The sequence below is a fragment of the Vulpes vulpes genome, chromosome 3 (assembly GCF_048418805.1).
Source record: "Vulpes vulpes isolate BD-2025 chromosome 3, VulVul3, whole genome shotgun sequence".
NCBI lineage: Eukaryota > Metazoa > Chordata > Mammalia > Carnivora > Canidae > Vulpes > Vulpes vulpes.
This window is the reverse complement of record NC_132782.1, coordinates 6,811,106-6,826,394: the sequence shown is the minus strand read 5'-3', so window position 1 is coordinate 6,826,394 and position 15,289 is coordinate 6,811,106. Positions and strand designations below refer to the sequence as shown.

General features: G+C 43.2%; 1 protein-coding gene across 9 annotated transcripts in view; it reads left to right on the top strand.

Annotated features, from left to right (window-relative positions):
• The first annotated feature begins 3,547 nt into the window (after nucleotides 1-3,547).
• Nucleotides 3,548-15,289, top strand: part of ITGB6 (integrin subunit beta 6) — a 128,893-nt gene continuing 117,151 nt past the window's right edge. For 6 of the 9 annotated variants that reach the window (XM_072751696.1, XM_072751700.1, XM_072751695.1 and 3 more), the window contains exon 1: nucleotides 3,634-3,970. The gene's annotated coding sequence lies outside the window, so the exon portion shown is untranslated. Of the gene's footprint in view, nucleotides 3,971-15,289 lie in introns of all 9 variants that reach the window. The other 3 variants (XM_072751694.1, XM_072751693.1, XM_072751699.1) reach the window with 3 other exon arrangements.

Below are 15,289 nucleotides of genomic sequence, written 5' to 3'. Positions count from 1 at the left end.
TCCCCTCTTGGCTGGGGAGCGAAGAGTGGAATTTTAACTATGAATTTCCTTGTGTTTAATAGGCTAAAGTCAAAAGTCCACATTCTGCTTCAGATATGCATGGACAGCTTCCACTGAAGTTACTCATGTATATCTGAGTTTAGTTAAAACACTCCAACACTTGGTCACTATTAAATAACATTCCTCTTAAAAAAAAAAAAAAGAAAAAAGGCTTTATAATGTGCATGTGGGAAGGTGAAACAGCATGTGTAAATTAACCAAAAATTCACTCAGTTTGAGGAGATGCTTGACTTTTAAAGGAACAAGGCCATTTGGACAGTCCTGCTCACTTCCATCTTCATGCACACCAACCGTGGAGCCTCGCCGGGCTCATCTCAGACCCTCATTCACGTAGAATGAGAGTCTAGGAGACTAGCCTCTCCAGTCACCTGAAAACCTCCAGGTTTTTAGGGGCAGCTGTGGAAGGATACAGCACACAGGCCTGGACTCAGGAAGGGCGATCAAGTCCCCGCTCTGATAAGAATTGGACAGACTTGGGCAAGTCACTTCATCTTTCCCAGTATCTATGCACCTGTAAACTGTTGACTTGGCAAGGTTATTGTATGAATTCAATGGATGGTGGCAGCCCAGGTGGCTCAGTGGTTTAGCACCTGCCTTCAGCCCAGGGTGTGATTCTGGGGTCCCAGCATCAAGTCCCAAGTCAGGCTCCCTGCATTGAGCCTGCTTCTCCCTCTGCCTGTGTCTCTGCCTCTCTCTCTCTCTCTTTCATGAATAAATAAATAAAAAATTTTAAAAAAGAAATTATTTTAAAAAAATCAATGGATGGATGTTAAATTTGTTTTTTGATTCAAAAGTATTTTGCCTGTTTAATAAGAAAAAATGTACACAATCAAAGTCCAATAAGGGTAGAGACAGTAGGGAGAAATTTATAGTCAAGCAATGGTAGTGCAAATATATGTTGGTATAATTCCTATGGAAACTGGCATATTGCATTAAGTATTTGAACTCAGTATTTAAATGTACATACAAAATTGTCTTCTTTGATCCAATAATTAGGCATATGAGAGTTTGTTACAGGAAATACAAACACTAATAATGATGATGATGATGATGATGAAGGGCAACCTCTTTGTGTAAAGGTTTTCTTTACAGCATTTCCTGTCATGGAAACAGCGTAAACTTTAAGTAAATAAAGGAATGTTTAAGCACAGCATTACAGGCTTAGGCGATGCTTAGATTAAATTCTTACAATGTTAAATGAATAAAAAATGGATTAAAAATACACATTCTGCAAAAAAAAACCAAAAAACAAAAAACACATTCTTCAGGCACCTGGGTGACCGGGTCATGATCCTAGGGTCCTGGGATCGAGTTCCACATCAGGCTGCAGGATGCAGGAGCCTGCATCTCCCTCTTGCCTATGTCTCTGCCTCTTTCTCTGTGTCTCGCATGAAGAAATCAATAAAGCTTTTAAAAAAATACACATTCTGTATGATCACATCATTGTAACAAAAAAAACCATAAGCATTAAAAAGAACCAGAAAGAAAAAAGCAGAACTGTCAACAGTAATGGGTAGAAGAATGTCAGAAGGCGCTTTGGACCAAAGGACTATATGAACTTTTGACCCTCTTTGTATTCCTAACACCTTGTACATATATGACACTCAGGATATATGAAATGAATTTTTTAAAGTGCTAAACCTTAGCTCCTAATTAAGAAATTAACACTCTGCTCAACTAACTTTCCAATTAATCAAAGCTTTACCTTAATTGGCCCTATAAAATAGTTTTAAAATATTTTTTCCCAGTGGTTTCTTCTTATTTTTCCATCCAGCTCTCTGTAAGATCATAGATATTCAGGAACTAGTACATTTGGCATTTGGTCAAATAGCAAAAGCTTGGATTTAGCCATTGAGTATCACAAGGCACAACATCAAAGGAATTTTGAAATGTTGCTCCCCACATACAGCCCAGCCCATGTCATCTGATCCTCAAGAATGCTGTGCAGAGCCCCAGAGCAGCAGGAGATGGATACCCGCGGCAGGGAAGCCCAAGCATACGTTGTCACCAACGTGAGAGTGGGTACAAGCCAAAGAAGGAATGGATGGCACACTTTAATGGTAGACAGCACTTTCCAGAGAAAACTTGTCAGCGCATCATAGTGAATTTTGCATAAGGAGAGGGAATACAATCAATAGAACCCTCATTTATTTACAGAAATAGAACAAAGCATCCAAAGTAGGCAACTATGTGGATATTTGGTTCTTTAATTCCCTGGAAATTATATTTATTGCCAACTTTAGCAGTATTCTTAGTGACAATGTTACAAAATACCATCATGTATTTCTAGCATGTCCTACAGGCCTGTCTTATGGCTCACGGTGAGCAGAGCACCACACAGCACACAGTGGAGTCGGTCCCCTCAGGAAACAGAAGATAGTCAGTGCTGGGGCAACCCACAGAGGAAATGAATTTTGCAGAGAAGGAATAATATCTCTGTGGCAGAAATTAAGTCAGTTCTTGAATTCCAGATCGAAGTGTTTCCTCACGTAGGAGTTTACTTAGTGAGCAAAAGGAATGTAAGCCCCCTTGAAGGTTCCAGGGTATCATAGAGGTTAGAAATGAAAGGTGGTTTAAAAATCTTCTAAGAAGCCACCATACACAGGACACGTTCTTTATAGACAAGGAGTCAGCTCAGAGACCTTAGGAATTTTTCTGAGATCAAGTATCCAGTCAACAATAGAGCGAGGACTCAGACCCAGGGGCCCTGGCTCTCTGTTGCCCTTGCTTCCAGAGCACTCAAGTACCACATGGCTTGTGAGCTGCCACACTGCCGCCAGTACTGTTCTTCAGACGCTCAAGAGGCGCTGGGGCACGAGGGAAACTGCTTTGGAGTCAGACTGAGGTTTAAATCTGTCACTTACCAGCATGTGACCTTGGGCAAGTCAACGAATCTCTAAAGCAAGGCCACCAACCCAGGCCACACTGCGGTGGTAAGAATGAAAAGATAAAACATCTCCAGGGCTGAGATGGCACTGGAACACCACGGCGGCCCAGTGAACAGCACCAGTCATCTGTCATATGACCTCCTTGAAGGCGGCCCCAAAGCCCTGCACTCTTGGCCTCGACCTCAGAAGAGTGTGGTCCAAACACTTCATCCTTCTTCCCAAAAGCTGTACGGACGTCTCTTCTCAGCTGTGCCCAACTGGAACAAATCAAATCCAATTTGGACCATTTAGTGTTTGGCACCATCTTTCATACTAATCTCCTTAGTTTTTATTTTCATTTTCCAGTTTAACCAAACAAGCCACTTTCAGAGGCTAGTGACTTTAAGCCAGACCCACCAATAAGCTAGACTTCTCCTGAAAACACCAGGATCCTTTTGAAAGAATGTAAATATAAACAACCCAACACGATATACGAAAATTTGATGGGAGTTGGGTCATTGGTGCCAGCTCAACTCTAAACTTGCCCGGTACTATTTTGGGGTATCACAATCTATGCGTGCTCCACGTCCCAGCCACCCTGCCATCCATTAGGTTCGAATGTCCTTTATGGAATGAACTTGATCCCCCCGCCTTACTTTTGGTCTCTCTCCAGGGCAGCTAATGCGCTGGCATAGTTCTGCCATTTGTCAGCCAGAAGTCTGGTTACACATTTGCTCGTCAATCTAAACCTAACCTATTCTCATACGAGCACTTGGGGTTTCATGTAAATCCACCAGACACTCTGTCATTCAGCAGCAATAGCTCTCCCTAGTAGGCCGCACCAATGTGCCTTCATGAAATATTTCCCTGGGTTGGTGGAAGAAACATTCAAATGAACGTGCTTTTTCAGGAATGGTGACACCAGAATGTTACAAATCTGTTCAATACCACAACAAGGATAAATGGTATTTCTGCCAAAGACTTGGTAACGGGTGCAGTAATGCATCTCAGCACTTTCTGAAAGTAAAGGTCTGCCCTGGGAGGTAAGTCCTATAATGCATGACTAACAAACGCAAACCCAAACTTCGGAACTAAGTTTTCCTCGTCCGTGTAACCGATCGTTTCCAACAGACGCCGCCTTAGGAAGTTCATGACGTTCCTTCTGTCCTCTGGATACTCCCGTCCAGGCGAGGCTGACCCCATGGTTTCTGAAAGGGGGCTTCCTCATTAATCGAGCATGCTTTACTGTGATTTTTCTTACATTTGAATCCACACGTGCTTTTACCAGCCGTACTTCAAAAATCTGCTATGGTGTAAGGGCACGATTTCATGGGGTCATTAGTTCATCGTTCAGGAAGGTATTTTTAACATTCAGTTGAACAGTTTCTTAAGCAGCTTTTTAAGATCCTTGTTTCTGGTTATAGTGATTAATTGTTCATCTTTAAAAAAAAAAAAAAAGGCAACTTTAGGCCCTGGCCTTCCCTGTGTCTTGTGGCATTTTCAAGGCGTCACAAAGGAACTAAGGAACTGGGAATTTAAACAAGACGAAGTATCAGTTCTCATTGACACGGGCATGACACTGGGCCAGTTAACTTGGGTGTTCCTAGATTGTAAAATGCTGTGTTAAAAAATAAAAAATAAAAATTAAGAAATAAAATAAAAAAAAAAAAAAGTAAAATGCTGTGTTAATGTAGACCTAATTCATGAGAACTGTGGAGACGGGGGTGGGGGGGGTGGAGGGGGTGGAGGCTTCCAGTCTAGGGTATTACGAAGAGCTCATTTTATTCCTGCAAGTGTCTGAAAATGCCGGGTAATCATTACTATTCACTATGAGCACTGAAAGTATGACTACCAGCGCTCTAAAAAAAAAAAAAAAAAAAAAAAATGTCCAATAATTCCAATATCTGTGAAAGGTTATTCATCCAAAGAATGTGTCCTCTAAAATTAAAGACTCACCGAGTTCTGGCGTATTGGCTCTCCCCATGCCTAAAATGGACAGAGTCCAGATCCTGGTCAGAGAGCAATGGTTTTCTTTTACTGTTTTGGATTCAGAACAGAATCAGCAGACCATAGTTACAGTTTTTTAGCACTGGGTTTCAAGCAGAGAGTCACTTGGTCACAGTATAAAGATTAGTGTCTACCTAGGTAAAACGGGGTGCCTTGGGGAAATGCAGAAAGGCCTTCCTCTGCAGGCTCTTCTTCGTCCTGGGCATTCGGAGATAGTCTTTTCCTCTATTTGACTCCCTCTAGTGTTTTCTGGCTGAAATACAGGAACTAAAGCTCCATTTACACGCACAAAAACGTTACTGCAATTTCTCAGTATTTTCCCCGGTTATCATACACTGAAGCACACTTGCCACCAGATGTTTTGACATGAACTATAAGTGATTGCGAGAATTTTTGATTGGAGAGTCTCAAGCTTAGGTTCTTGTATTCCAACGTCAGATCCCCAAAGTAGGCATAGACTTCTGATCTGTTAGGGTTAGAGACTTCTCTGCCTTTGAACCCCTATATTCTCATTCATTTTTATTATGATCTGAAGAAGGGGGAAAGAGTCTCTAATGAACTAAGGCAAGCACGCAGGCATCTCTTTGACATATTTTCCAAGAATAGAACGTAATGGTTTGATTCTTCTAAGTCCCCCAAGAGGTTCAAGGTGTTTTGCCTCAAGAGAAAAGTGATTCCTTCTTCTTCTTCTTCTTTTTTTTAAATAGCCTTATGGAAACATTGCATATTTTCTCTACAGAAGCCCTTAGTCAGACCAGGAAGAGTAGCTTCTTGGGAAATGTATTGCTTGTGGGCACTTTTTCTTTACTGAGAAGAAAATACACTTCCAAAGCTGTCAGCTGCCGTTGCTGCTACTTTGGAAACCAGCCACAGCTGATGTGAGAGCTAACTATAGGCCAAGGTCATCTGGGGATCTACCCAGCCTGCGTGCAGAGATGGCACCCATACCTCATGGGAGGGCATGGGCTTGCCAGTCCAGCCAGTCCAGCCCAGAGAGCTAGTTTCAGCTGGAATCCCCACAAGAAGGCCCTTGATCGTCCTTCACGCTGTCGGCAGTCACTTTTACACTTGACCATTCTCAACCACAATCTGCTTTATACACTGGCCTCTTCTCCCCTTTATAACATCCTCCCTGTTTGCAGGCCCCCATAGGGGGTTCATAGGTATGGCAAATAATAATATTAAAACTGACCTTTACTGCTGTTTGTTTAACAACACAAAGCTCACTGAGGCATGCAGCTCCGCTACATCAAATTATTTCAACCAAGTACCTGAACAGGAAACCCTCAGGCTTCTTTTTCTTCCTTCTTTACGACCATCAGCCTCTAATCCTGGCCAGGCCTTGTCCGTTCAGATCCTTAGAGATCTTTCCTCTTTCGTGTCCCCTGTCATTACATTTCATCCACTTTGCCTGGTTGCTGTAATAACTTTCCAACCAATCTCCCACCTCCAATTCACCAACATTCCACTATTGCTTATATTTCAAAATTACAAATCAGAATGCATAACTCTTCCGTTGAACACCGTGCCTTTCCCCATCATCTACAAGATAAAGCTCATGCTCTCTAGACTGGCAGTCTGCCTACCTTTCCAGGCTCATCTCTTATCATCCCCTTCTTTCCATCACTCTCTTCATCACGTAAACATACCCCCTCCCTCAACCCCATCATCCTCTCCCATGTCTTCAGATCTGTCTAGTGATCTTATCTCCCTAGTGATCTTCTCTACTTATTCCATCAAGATTCAGTTTGCAAATTATCTTTCTGATGGAGCTTCCCCTGATACTCTTCCAAAGCTCCCCCACACAGCTCACACACACGTGTGTGCACTTAGTCCTTCCATCTATAATGCTCCTTAGGCCACTGTTGATTCTTAGCTCTTGTATCACTACACACACACACACACACACACACACACACAGAACCACAGATTTTGGACTCTTCCTGACTAGGCTGTGAGGTTCTTAATGGGAGAATCTTATATTATTGATTTATTGTGTGTGCATTCCCAACATCTACAGCCACACTTAAAGCAGTATATACATTTTGTCGTATTAATAAAAATATAAATCTCACAAACAAAGCAGCTGGTCACATCCGAGAAAGTGTATTTTAATTTAAGTCCTGTCTTTACCTCTGCCCTTTGCTAAATGGTATTTGATTTACCAGGTTCCCAGGTGGGTTGTGGCCTAAAGACCCATATCTGCACTTTAGGAAAGCCGATGCTTTTGCCAAGAAATGAACTAGAAAAATATTGGGGACCAGGGAATTAGAGGAAGGGTCAGGAGCAAGGATATGTTGGGGCTGAGGTGTGCTGCCCAGTGAGCACAGTCCAATTCTGGAAGACTTTGTAACCAAAGGAGCTGTTAAACTTGAGACAGACACCATGCATGCATGGTTCCTACATATTGCGTGCCTCTAGGCCGTCTCTCCTCTTACTTACATCCCTACATCCTCTGTTCATCCGTGCAAGTTCTCAACTTAGAGCTAGGCTTAGCCTGGTAACCTTGACTTCAAGATCAATTACCAGCATGGTCCTTACCTTTGCCCGTCTAAGTTACTCATTTCCCCCCATGAAAAATATTTCTTCAAGAGACTGCCAAGGTTGAACTAATCTCTGCCTACCTTAGGTAACTAAAGGGCTGTGATTTTGTGGAGAGAATTTGGGAATCACAGTTTTAGGATCCATAGTCTTCTCTGTACCTCCTTGTTGCAGGAAGTATCAACTCTGCTTAAGTTCTGCTCAAAGCTCAAGCGATTTTTCAACTGTGAAATATCAATTCCTAGAAAAGTATCTTGACCACGAAGCTCTTATCAAATCTGGCTAGCCTCCATATCTAAACTTCTCTTACTCTTCATCTATGCAAACTGTCCATTTTTTCATTATCTCATTTTAAAAAATTGTTACTGAGCCTTTTTTTATGCACCAGAGATGAGGTATGGGCAGTAAATAAGACACACACAGTCCTTCTCCTCAAGAGCTTGCAGTCTGGCTCTCTGCTGTCCCTTGAATCTGACCTATATACAGGGATCTGCCTGTGTGCACTGAGTATGCTCACACCTGCCACCCCTCTGGCCTGTCTGAATTCTTATAATTCATCAAAGTTCCATTCAAGTCTTCCCACCAATGTCTGGTGTTGTCTCTCTCTTAGAGCGGGGGGTATTAAGAACTGGCTAAAGCACCATATCTAAGGATGCTATGTAAAACCAGCATTGATCCTAAGGAGGCTTCTGGTAATACCCCCAAGGGCTCTGTCGTCGCTATAATTTGTACCAAGTGTAGGTTCTGATATACATAGAAAGGCCATGCTTACTCCTTCCGTGAATATTATGGCTGCATCAGTAAGATATCTAACCACAGAATCAAGATGTATTTGTTATCTTTTGCTACATAGCAAATCACACCAAAACTGAGTGGCTTAAACAACAAGTATCTGTTATCTTATAGTTTCTTTAGTTCACAAATGCAGCAGCAGCTTAGCTGGGTGTTTCTGGCTCAGGGTTTCTCATAGTTTCAGTCAGGATGTGGGTCAGGGCTGGAGGCCTCTGAAGCCTTGGCTGGGGTGGAGGGTCTGCTTCGAATCTGACTCACTCACATGGCTGTGGACAGGGGACTTCAGTTCCTCACCACGTAAGCCTGTCCATAGGCTGCATGAGCATCCTCAAGACGTGGCACAAACTTCCCCCGGAAAGAGCAAGCAAGCCAAGGGAAGAAGAAAGTCACAGTCCCTTTTAGGTCCTGGTCTTTAAAGTCACACAGCATCACTTCCACTTTATTCTATTTATTAGAAACAAATCAGTAGGTCCACCTGTACTCCAGGAGGGGAATTAGGCTTCACCCCTTGAAGGGAGGAATGTTCAAAAATTTTGTGCCTATATTTTAAAAGCACAGAAGCTGCTCAAGAATCTTGGAGATTGGAGCTGTGGCCTAAATCTAAATCTAGGGTGTGAAAGACTTAATTTATAGCAGTCTGAATGAACATTCTTATGAGTTTTAGTCAACAGAGGTCATTATGGGCCTGCTCCAAAAGTCAACATGATCCTAGGCTGCATGTAAAACCAGGTGCCATCTGGGATGAGGAAGTGAGTCATGTCTATTTTACTGTGTTGAGCTCAGACCACAGCAGAGAGCTGTATTTCAGTTTGAGGCACCACGTGGAGACACATACTGGGGCCCATGTGGAAGTCAACAGATAGGATTGTCAAGAAATTTGGAATCATGTTCTATAAATGTTGTTGAAGGAATAAGAGAAGTTTAAGCCAGAGAATCATGAGGTTGCTGCGGTCATTATCTTTAAGAATGTGAAGAACTTTCATGCACAGAGATAGACTTGTTCTGCTTGCCTTGTGCTGCAGCCAGAACCATTGGGTTGAAGTCAGAGGAGAGACACTTCGGATCAATGTAAAGAAGGTATTTCTAAGAGTCAAAACTGATCTAAGGTGAAAGCACCTACTTTCAAGGGCCATCGTTGTTGTTGTATCAGAGGCATTGAAACAGTCAGAGGGCTGACGTGGCATGTAGCCCTTGCATAGAGATTCTATGATCTCACAGGCACTTTCCTCATGTAGCTGCGGAGTTATCATTGCCTCAGCATGGAAGATTCGATGGCAGTGGGCAGGCTCTATTCTTTGATTGGATTGAAGAGCAAGGTGTGTTTTCTGTTTTTCAAACAAGGATGACTATTAGTTCACATTTCTGCGAGTGGGAAATTTGGGCTCAGCTGGTTGGTTCTTCTGCACATCTCATCCAGGCCAGATGGTTGGTGTAGGATGAGTTTCACTCATGTGACTGTGGTTAACAAGTTGTCTGCTGGGGCTTCAAGCTAATTTTTATGGTGATCTCATGAATCCAGTGCAGCAGGGGCTGGTAAGCCTCAATGTGTCAATGCTTTTCAAGTCTTTACTTGTATCATGTTTGCTAATATTTCAGTGGCCAAAACAAGTTATATAGTCAAGCCCAGAGTCAAACAGACTTCTTGATGGGAAGAGTGGCAGAGAGGCCAGCACACAAGATACTTATTTACAGCCATTTTGCAATCGACCACAGAGACCTTTTTAAAATTACCTGAATGAAACCTAGATGTCATTTTGGAGATCCCTCTGCTTTCCTTGATAATCATAACTCATCCACTGGTGCATCACTCTGCATAATCCAGACCACAAGAAGGGTATGCTCTCTGTCACAGTGAGCCCAATGACAATATGGAGTAACCATTGTCCAGAAGCCATGTACAAAGCTCAGACCATTCCTATGAGTGGACAAAACGGGGGGAACTTCAGCCTTCAGAAGGAGCCTCCCATCCACTTGAGGGAAACGAAAGGACAAGACAAACTCAAATCTAAGAGACCAAGATGGGGGCCCAGAATATATCTCCATGACCTACTTTGGGAAGAATGGTGCCTCAGAAGATTTTGAAGATATATTCCGAGCCCCCATTTTCACTCAGCAGTAAGACAACCTGGCACTTAGTAAGCAGCTGCTCCCTGGTGATAACCCCCAAGCCCTGTGACTAGACACAGCTCCGCCACTTCCATGCAGCATTTCCGATGGTCTCTCAGCACTGACCTCTGCTACTGGTTGCCATCTGAATTGGCACTTACCCTACTGTTGTCTTACAGGAGAGTTGAAGAAGATACCTTTGTCTCTGCAAAGATGTAAAAACTAAACATAGACCAACAGGGCTGTGATTTTGTGGAGAAAAGAATATTCCTATTTATTAAATATACAAGGAAAATGTATCTGCTCCATGCACTTGTCCACCTACCCCTGTAGTCATTTGAGTTTTCCACTCTTGGTGAACAAATATCCACCGTATTTTCCAAGCTAAGTCTTTAACAACTTGTAAGGTTTTGCTTCTTGCTGCACCCTTTGCCTTGTGTAAAATGAGACAGGGGGAGTTGTCAACAAATATTGATGACCAATTGATGGCATGGGGTCAGATTTCTGGGAGAAAATTAAGATGAGGGGAAAAGACCCCCTTCATCATTTAGATGATGTTTTGTCAAACCAAATGGCCGATTCACATCTAATCATTGTATCTTAAGCAGGGACAGCTGGAGCTTACTGTGCGCCTCCTGCCCCGTCTTTATCCCTTCTCTAAAGGCAGGAAACAGAGGGCTCTGCGCACAGCAGTCACAGACCTGCATCAAAGACAAACCACTGACATGGAACATCACAAAGAGAGGCTTGCTGGCCCAGGGTTGGCATTTGGGAGCCACATGCAGGCACATGCTAAGGAGCATGGCAGCAGCCTTCTCTCTTCATCTTAGGGGGTGGAGGCCAAGGAACAAGGCTCCCTCGGTTTCCTACCAAATGACCTATTTTGGTGAAATAAGAAAGGGAGGGCTGCCCTCCAGCCAGTCATGTGCCAAGTTGTAGTGATGTTAGTATTTCATGCCAGTCATTCTATCTAACAGAAACTTGCCCTGGCTTTTTTCCATTCCTTTTAGTGAGATTGCAGCTGTAAATCAGCAAGAGTGTCTTGGAGGCTGCTTCAGGATGGTTGTCGGGAGCAGTCTAAGAGGAAGAAGCTTCAGAATAATTTAGAATATGAGTCTGGGAGGGAAGGTCAATTTTGCTATTTAGAACCAGAGCGCTGTACCAAACTTGGCTTTGAAGGGATGCTCTAAATGTCAGCCTTGGAATTTGAATTGAGAATAGCTAAAAAACACAATTGTTCATACTTTTACCAGCATGAGATTTAGTTTGAATTCTCATTCTCAACTCTGACCTCTGAACATCCTCTAAATTTGGGGAGGCCCCTTTAATAATAATCCATTTGGCATTGGTAAAAATCCCTTTTTACTTGTAAGAAGAGTTCCATTTGTGAATAATGCTGCAATGAACATGGGAGTGCCGATATCTCTTCGATATCCTATTTTCATTTCCTTTGGATAAACACCCAGAAGTGGGAGTACTAGATCACATAGTAGTTCTATTTTTAATTTTTCTCGTCCTACCTCTTAATAACAGTACCAAGGTATGTTGACCTTTCTGGGCTTTTCCTTCTTTATCTCTGAAATAAAGAGACAGAGTTATTCAGAGGAATAAATGAGAAAGAATATTGTGAAGTATTAAGAAGGTCCAGTTAGAAACATGGTATGGGAGGACGAATGGCCAAAGTCACTCAACCAGCAGCTGCAGAATCAGGTCCACAACCTGTGCTTCATGAAGCAGCACCTAGCCTAGCACCAGGTGCCTTGTTAACTGAACATACATATATTTTCCTCTGGCATCAGCCCCTCTGAACTAAGGACTGGATTGATATGAGACACAAATTAAGGAGATTATGGAAGGGTGGATCTACCCACTTACTGCCCTGATCGGTTTATCCTGCAACTCCTCCAGATTTATCTAATCCCCAGTAAGTCCCAGACACAAGCAAGACTCAGTAGTCATTCTTTAATGGAAAGAATCTAGAGTGGGAATTTATTACGGCCCCATTGTTGGGAAGCATGAGTGGGAAGGGCACAAGGGGATTTGACAACAATCCATAGATATGGCAACAATCCACACGCGTAAAACTCACTGTAACTCCCTGACTAAAGCTCTCTGCTCTGGCCCTGGCCCTATATCCTCAGCAGATATGCCTCTTCTTTGAGCGCCTATGAATGCTTCCCCCTCAATAGGGTCACTGTTAAATTTCACCACGGGCACATTTCACCCTGCCATGATTTCTACTGCACAATATCTCTGAAGTCTTTTGAAGACTCTCCATGAACTTAAAGAGGAAGAACACAGACTCTGGGGACAAAAGCCAACCCCCTTTTGTAACAGCATCATTCTTGGCTAGTCCCACACTTGTGTTTTCTATCAGAAGCCACTGGGAAAGAAAGAAACAGCTCAAGTAATATTTAACTCTGATCATACTGTTTGCTTTAATTATTAACATTTGGCAGCCAGAAGAAATAACAGCACTTCATCTAGACATTTAAGAAGAAAAAGGAACAGCTCATACCCCAGCCTTTATAAGATGTTTGAGAAATCATCTTGGACGGGCACATGCAGTCTTCACACATACCAGCAAACGCTGGGAAGTGTGATGACTGATTCATTCACTGTGCAAATATTTATTGAACTGGCACGGTTCTAGGTGCTGGCAATACATCGATGAGCAAAACAGACAACAGTCCCTGATCTTGTGGAGCTTATATTCTAGTGGGAGGTGGAAGAGACAAATATTCAACAGCAAACATAATAAACAAGGAAATTACATGGTCTGTTAGGCGGTAAGAGAGAAAAACACAGCAGGGTAAGAGAAATGGGGAGTGCTGGGGGTGAGAGGGCCCATTTTTACATGGGGTGGTCAATGTTGGCCTCATCAACTGGTGACAGTCTAGTAAAGTCTTAAAGGAAGTCTTATTTCCAATAGGTACCTGGAAAGTGGTGCTATAGACAGAATAGCCAGTGCAAAGATCCTGAGGTAGGAGCAAAGAGGAGTGTTGGTAAAACATCACGAAAACCAGTATGCCTAGAATGGAGTGGGTACGGAGGAACACAGGAAATGAGGGGAAATGAGGTCGCAGGGGAAAGAGTGACCAGATAGATAGGACCCTGTAGACTGATGTATATAAACTTTGTTTTCCTTTAGAGAAGTGGGGCCATTAGAACCTTTGGGGTTGAGTGATCTCAGGTTTTATTTTTTATTATTGTTTTAAGATTTTATTTATTTATTCATGATAGACATAGAGAGAGAGAGAGAGAGAGAGAGAGAGGCAGAGACACACGCAGAGGGAGAAGCAGGCTCCATGCAGGGAGCCTGACGTGGGACTTGATCCCGGGTCTCCAGGATAAGGCCCTGGGCCAAAGGCAGGCGTTAAACCGCTGAGCCACCCGGGGATCCCCGTGACTAAGGTTTTAAAAGGATCCCATTCTGTATGGTTTCGTTGTATATTTAGGCCAGGTCAGAGACAGACCCTTTGCGCTGAGGATGTTTTTGCTTTTCCTCCAAGATGTTCAGAGTGGCAGGCTTCCAGGCTAACACATCAGCATCCCCCACTGAACTGAGTGGCTCCCTTACGAATCCCTGCCCCTCTGGAAGCAAAGTCCCATCACCTCCATCCCAGCCTCACGTAGACATGGACGGAGAAAAAGGAAGAATCTCTTCTTTCCCTGTTTGCAGCTTCCCAGGAATTCAGACTCCACCTAGCAAGATCCATTAGAGCTAATTAACGGCCCTCCTTTCAGTAGGTGTCTCCTCACTATGATTAATTCTCGGTCAGAGACAGAAAGCTTGTTCCATTATGGTTCTTTTTAAAAAATTATTATTATTCAGGCTTCTAATACTGGCATGAACTGCGGGTGAATTTCTGAAGTCATGTTACTTAGCTGTCACAACTAGTAATAGAAAAATTCAATTTATAAAGAATTAGGAGAGGCAGGAGAGGCATGCTCTTCGGTTTAGAACAAAGGAGATCAATCCTGACACAATGGCAGCATGACATCCGTGGACTTTGAAGATTCTAGCCTTCCTCTTCATTAATTAGAGAGAATCAAGAGTTCTGGTGGTTAATTATTTGCAGAAATTGTGCTCTGCAAAAGCAGATGCCAACTCCCTCCAGCCGCCTCCAGCAGCAGCTCTGCATGATAATTAAACCATGTGTCAGTCCCGAGCTCGGTCTGGGTGGGCAAATACACACTCGGATGACCACTGCCGTCCGCCACCCCTCGGGTTTGGGCAGGGCCCGTGGGACTTGCTCACACGGGGACCCCGGAGGCCGACACTGTTCTGAATGGGCTGCCCTGGATAGGTAGTGCTGTTAAAATCCACATCAAGAAACCCAAGATCAAAGTCAGCTAGAATTTGCTCTTACAAAGTGTTTGGTGGGTCGAGGCCATTTGCCAATAGGGTCAGTTGGTACTCGTGTGTGGTGGCTGCTGCTGCTGCTGCTGCTCTTGTGCCAAGGTTAAAGAATCAATTCTCTTTAAGAAAAACAAGACAACAACAACAAAAAAAAAAAAAAAAAGAGAGAGAGAGAGAGAGAGAAGAAAAAAAGAAAAACAAGACAAAACAAAAAACAACGGGGCGCCTGGGTGGCTCATTTGGTTGTTTCTGCTTTTGACTCAGGTCATGATCTGAGGGTCCTGGGATCAAGCCCGGAGCCCTGGGTCAGGCTCCCTGCTTGACAGGGAACCTGCTTCTCCCTCTCACTTCGCCTGCCATTCCCCCTGCTTGTGCTCTCTCTCAAATAAATAAATAAATAAATAAAATCTTTAAAAAAATAGCTTTAGCTTTTAATGCTTTAATTACAAAAATAATATATATCCTTTGTATCAAATTGAAGCCATGTGGAAGCGTATGAGGTAAAAAATGAGGGCTCCTCTGTGCCCCTTCCAATTCTCCCGAGAACCATGAT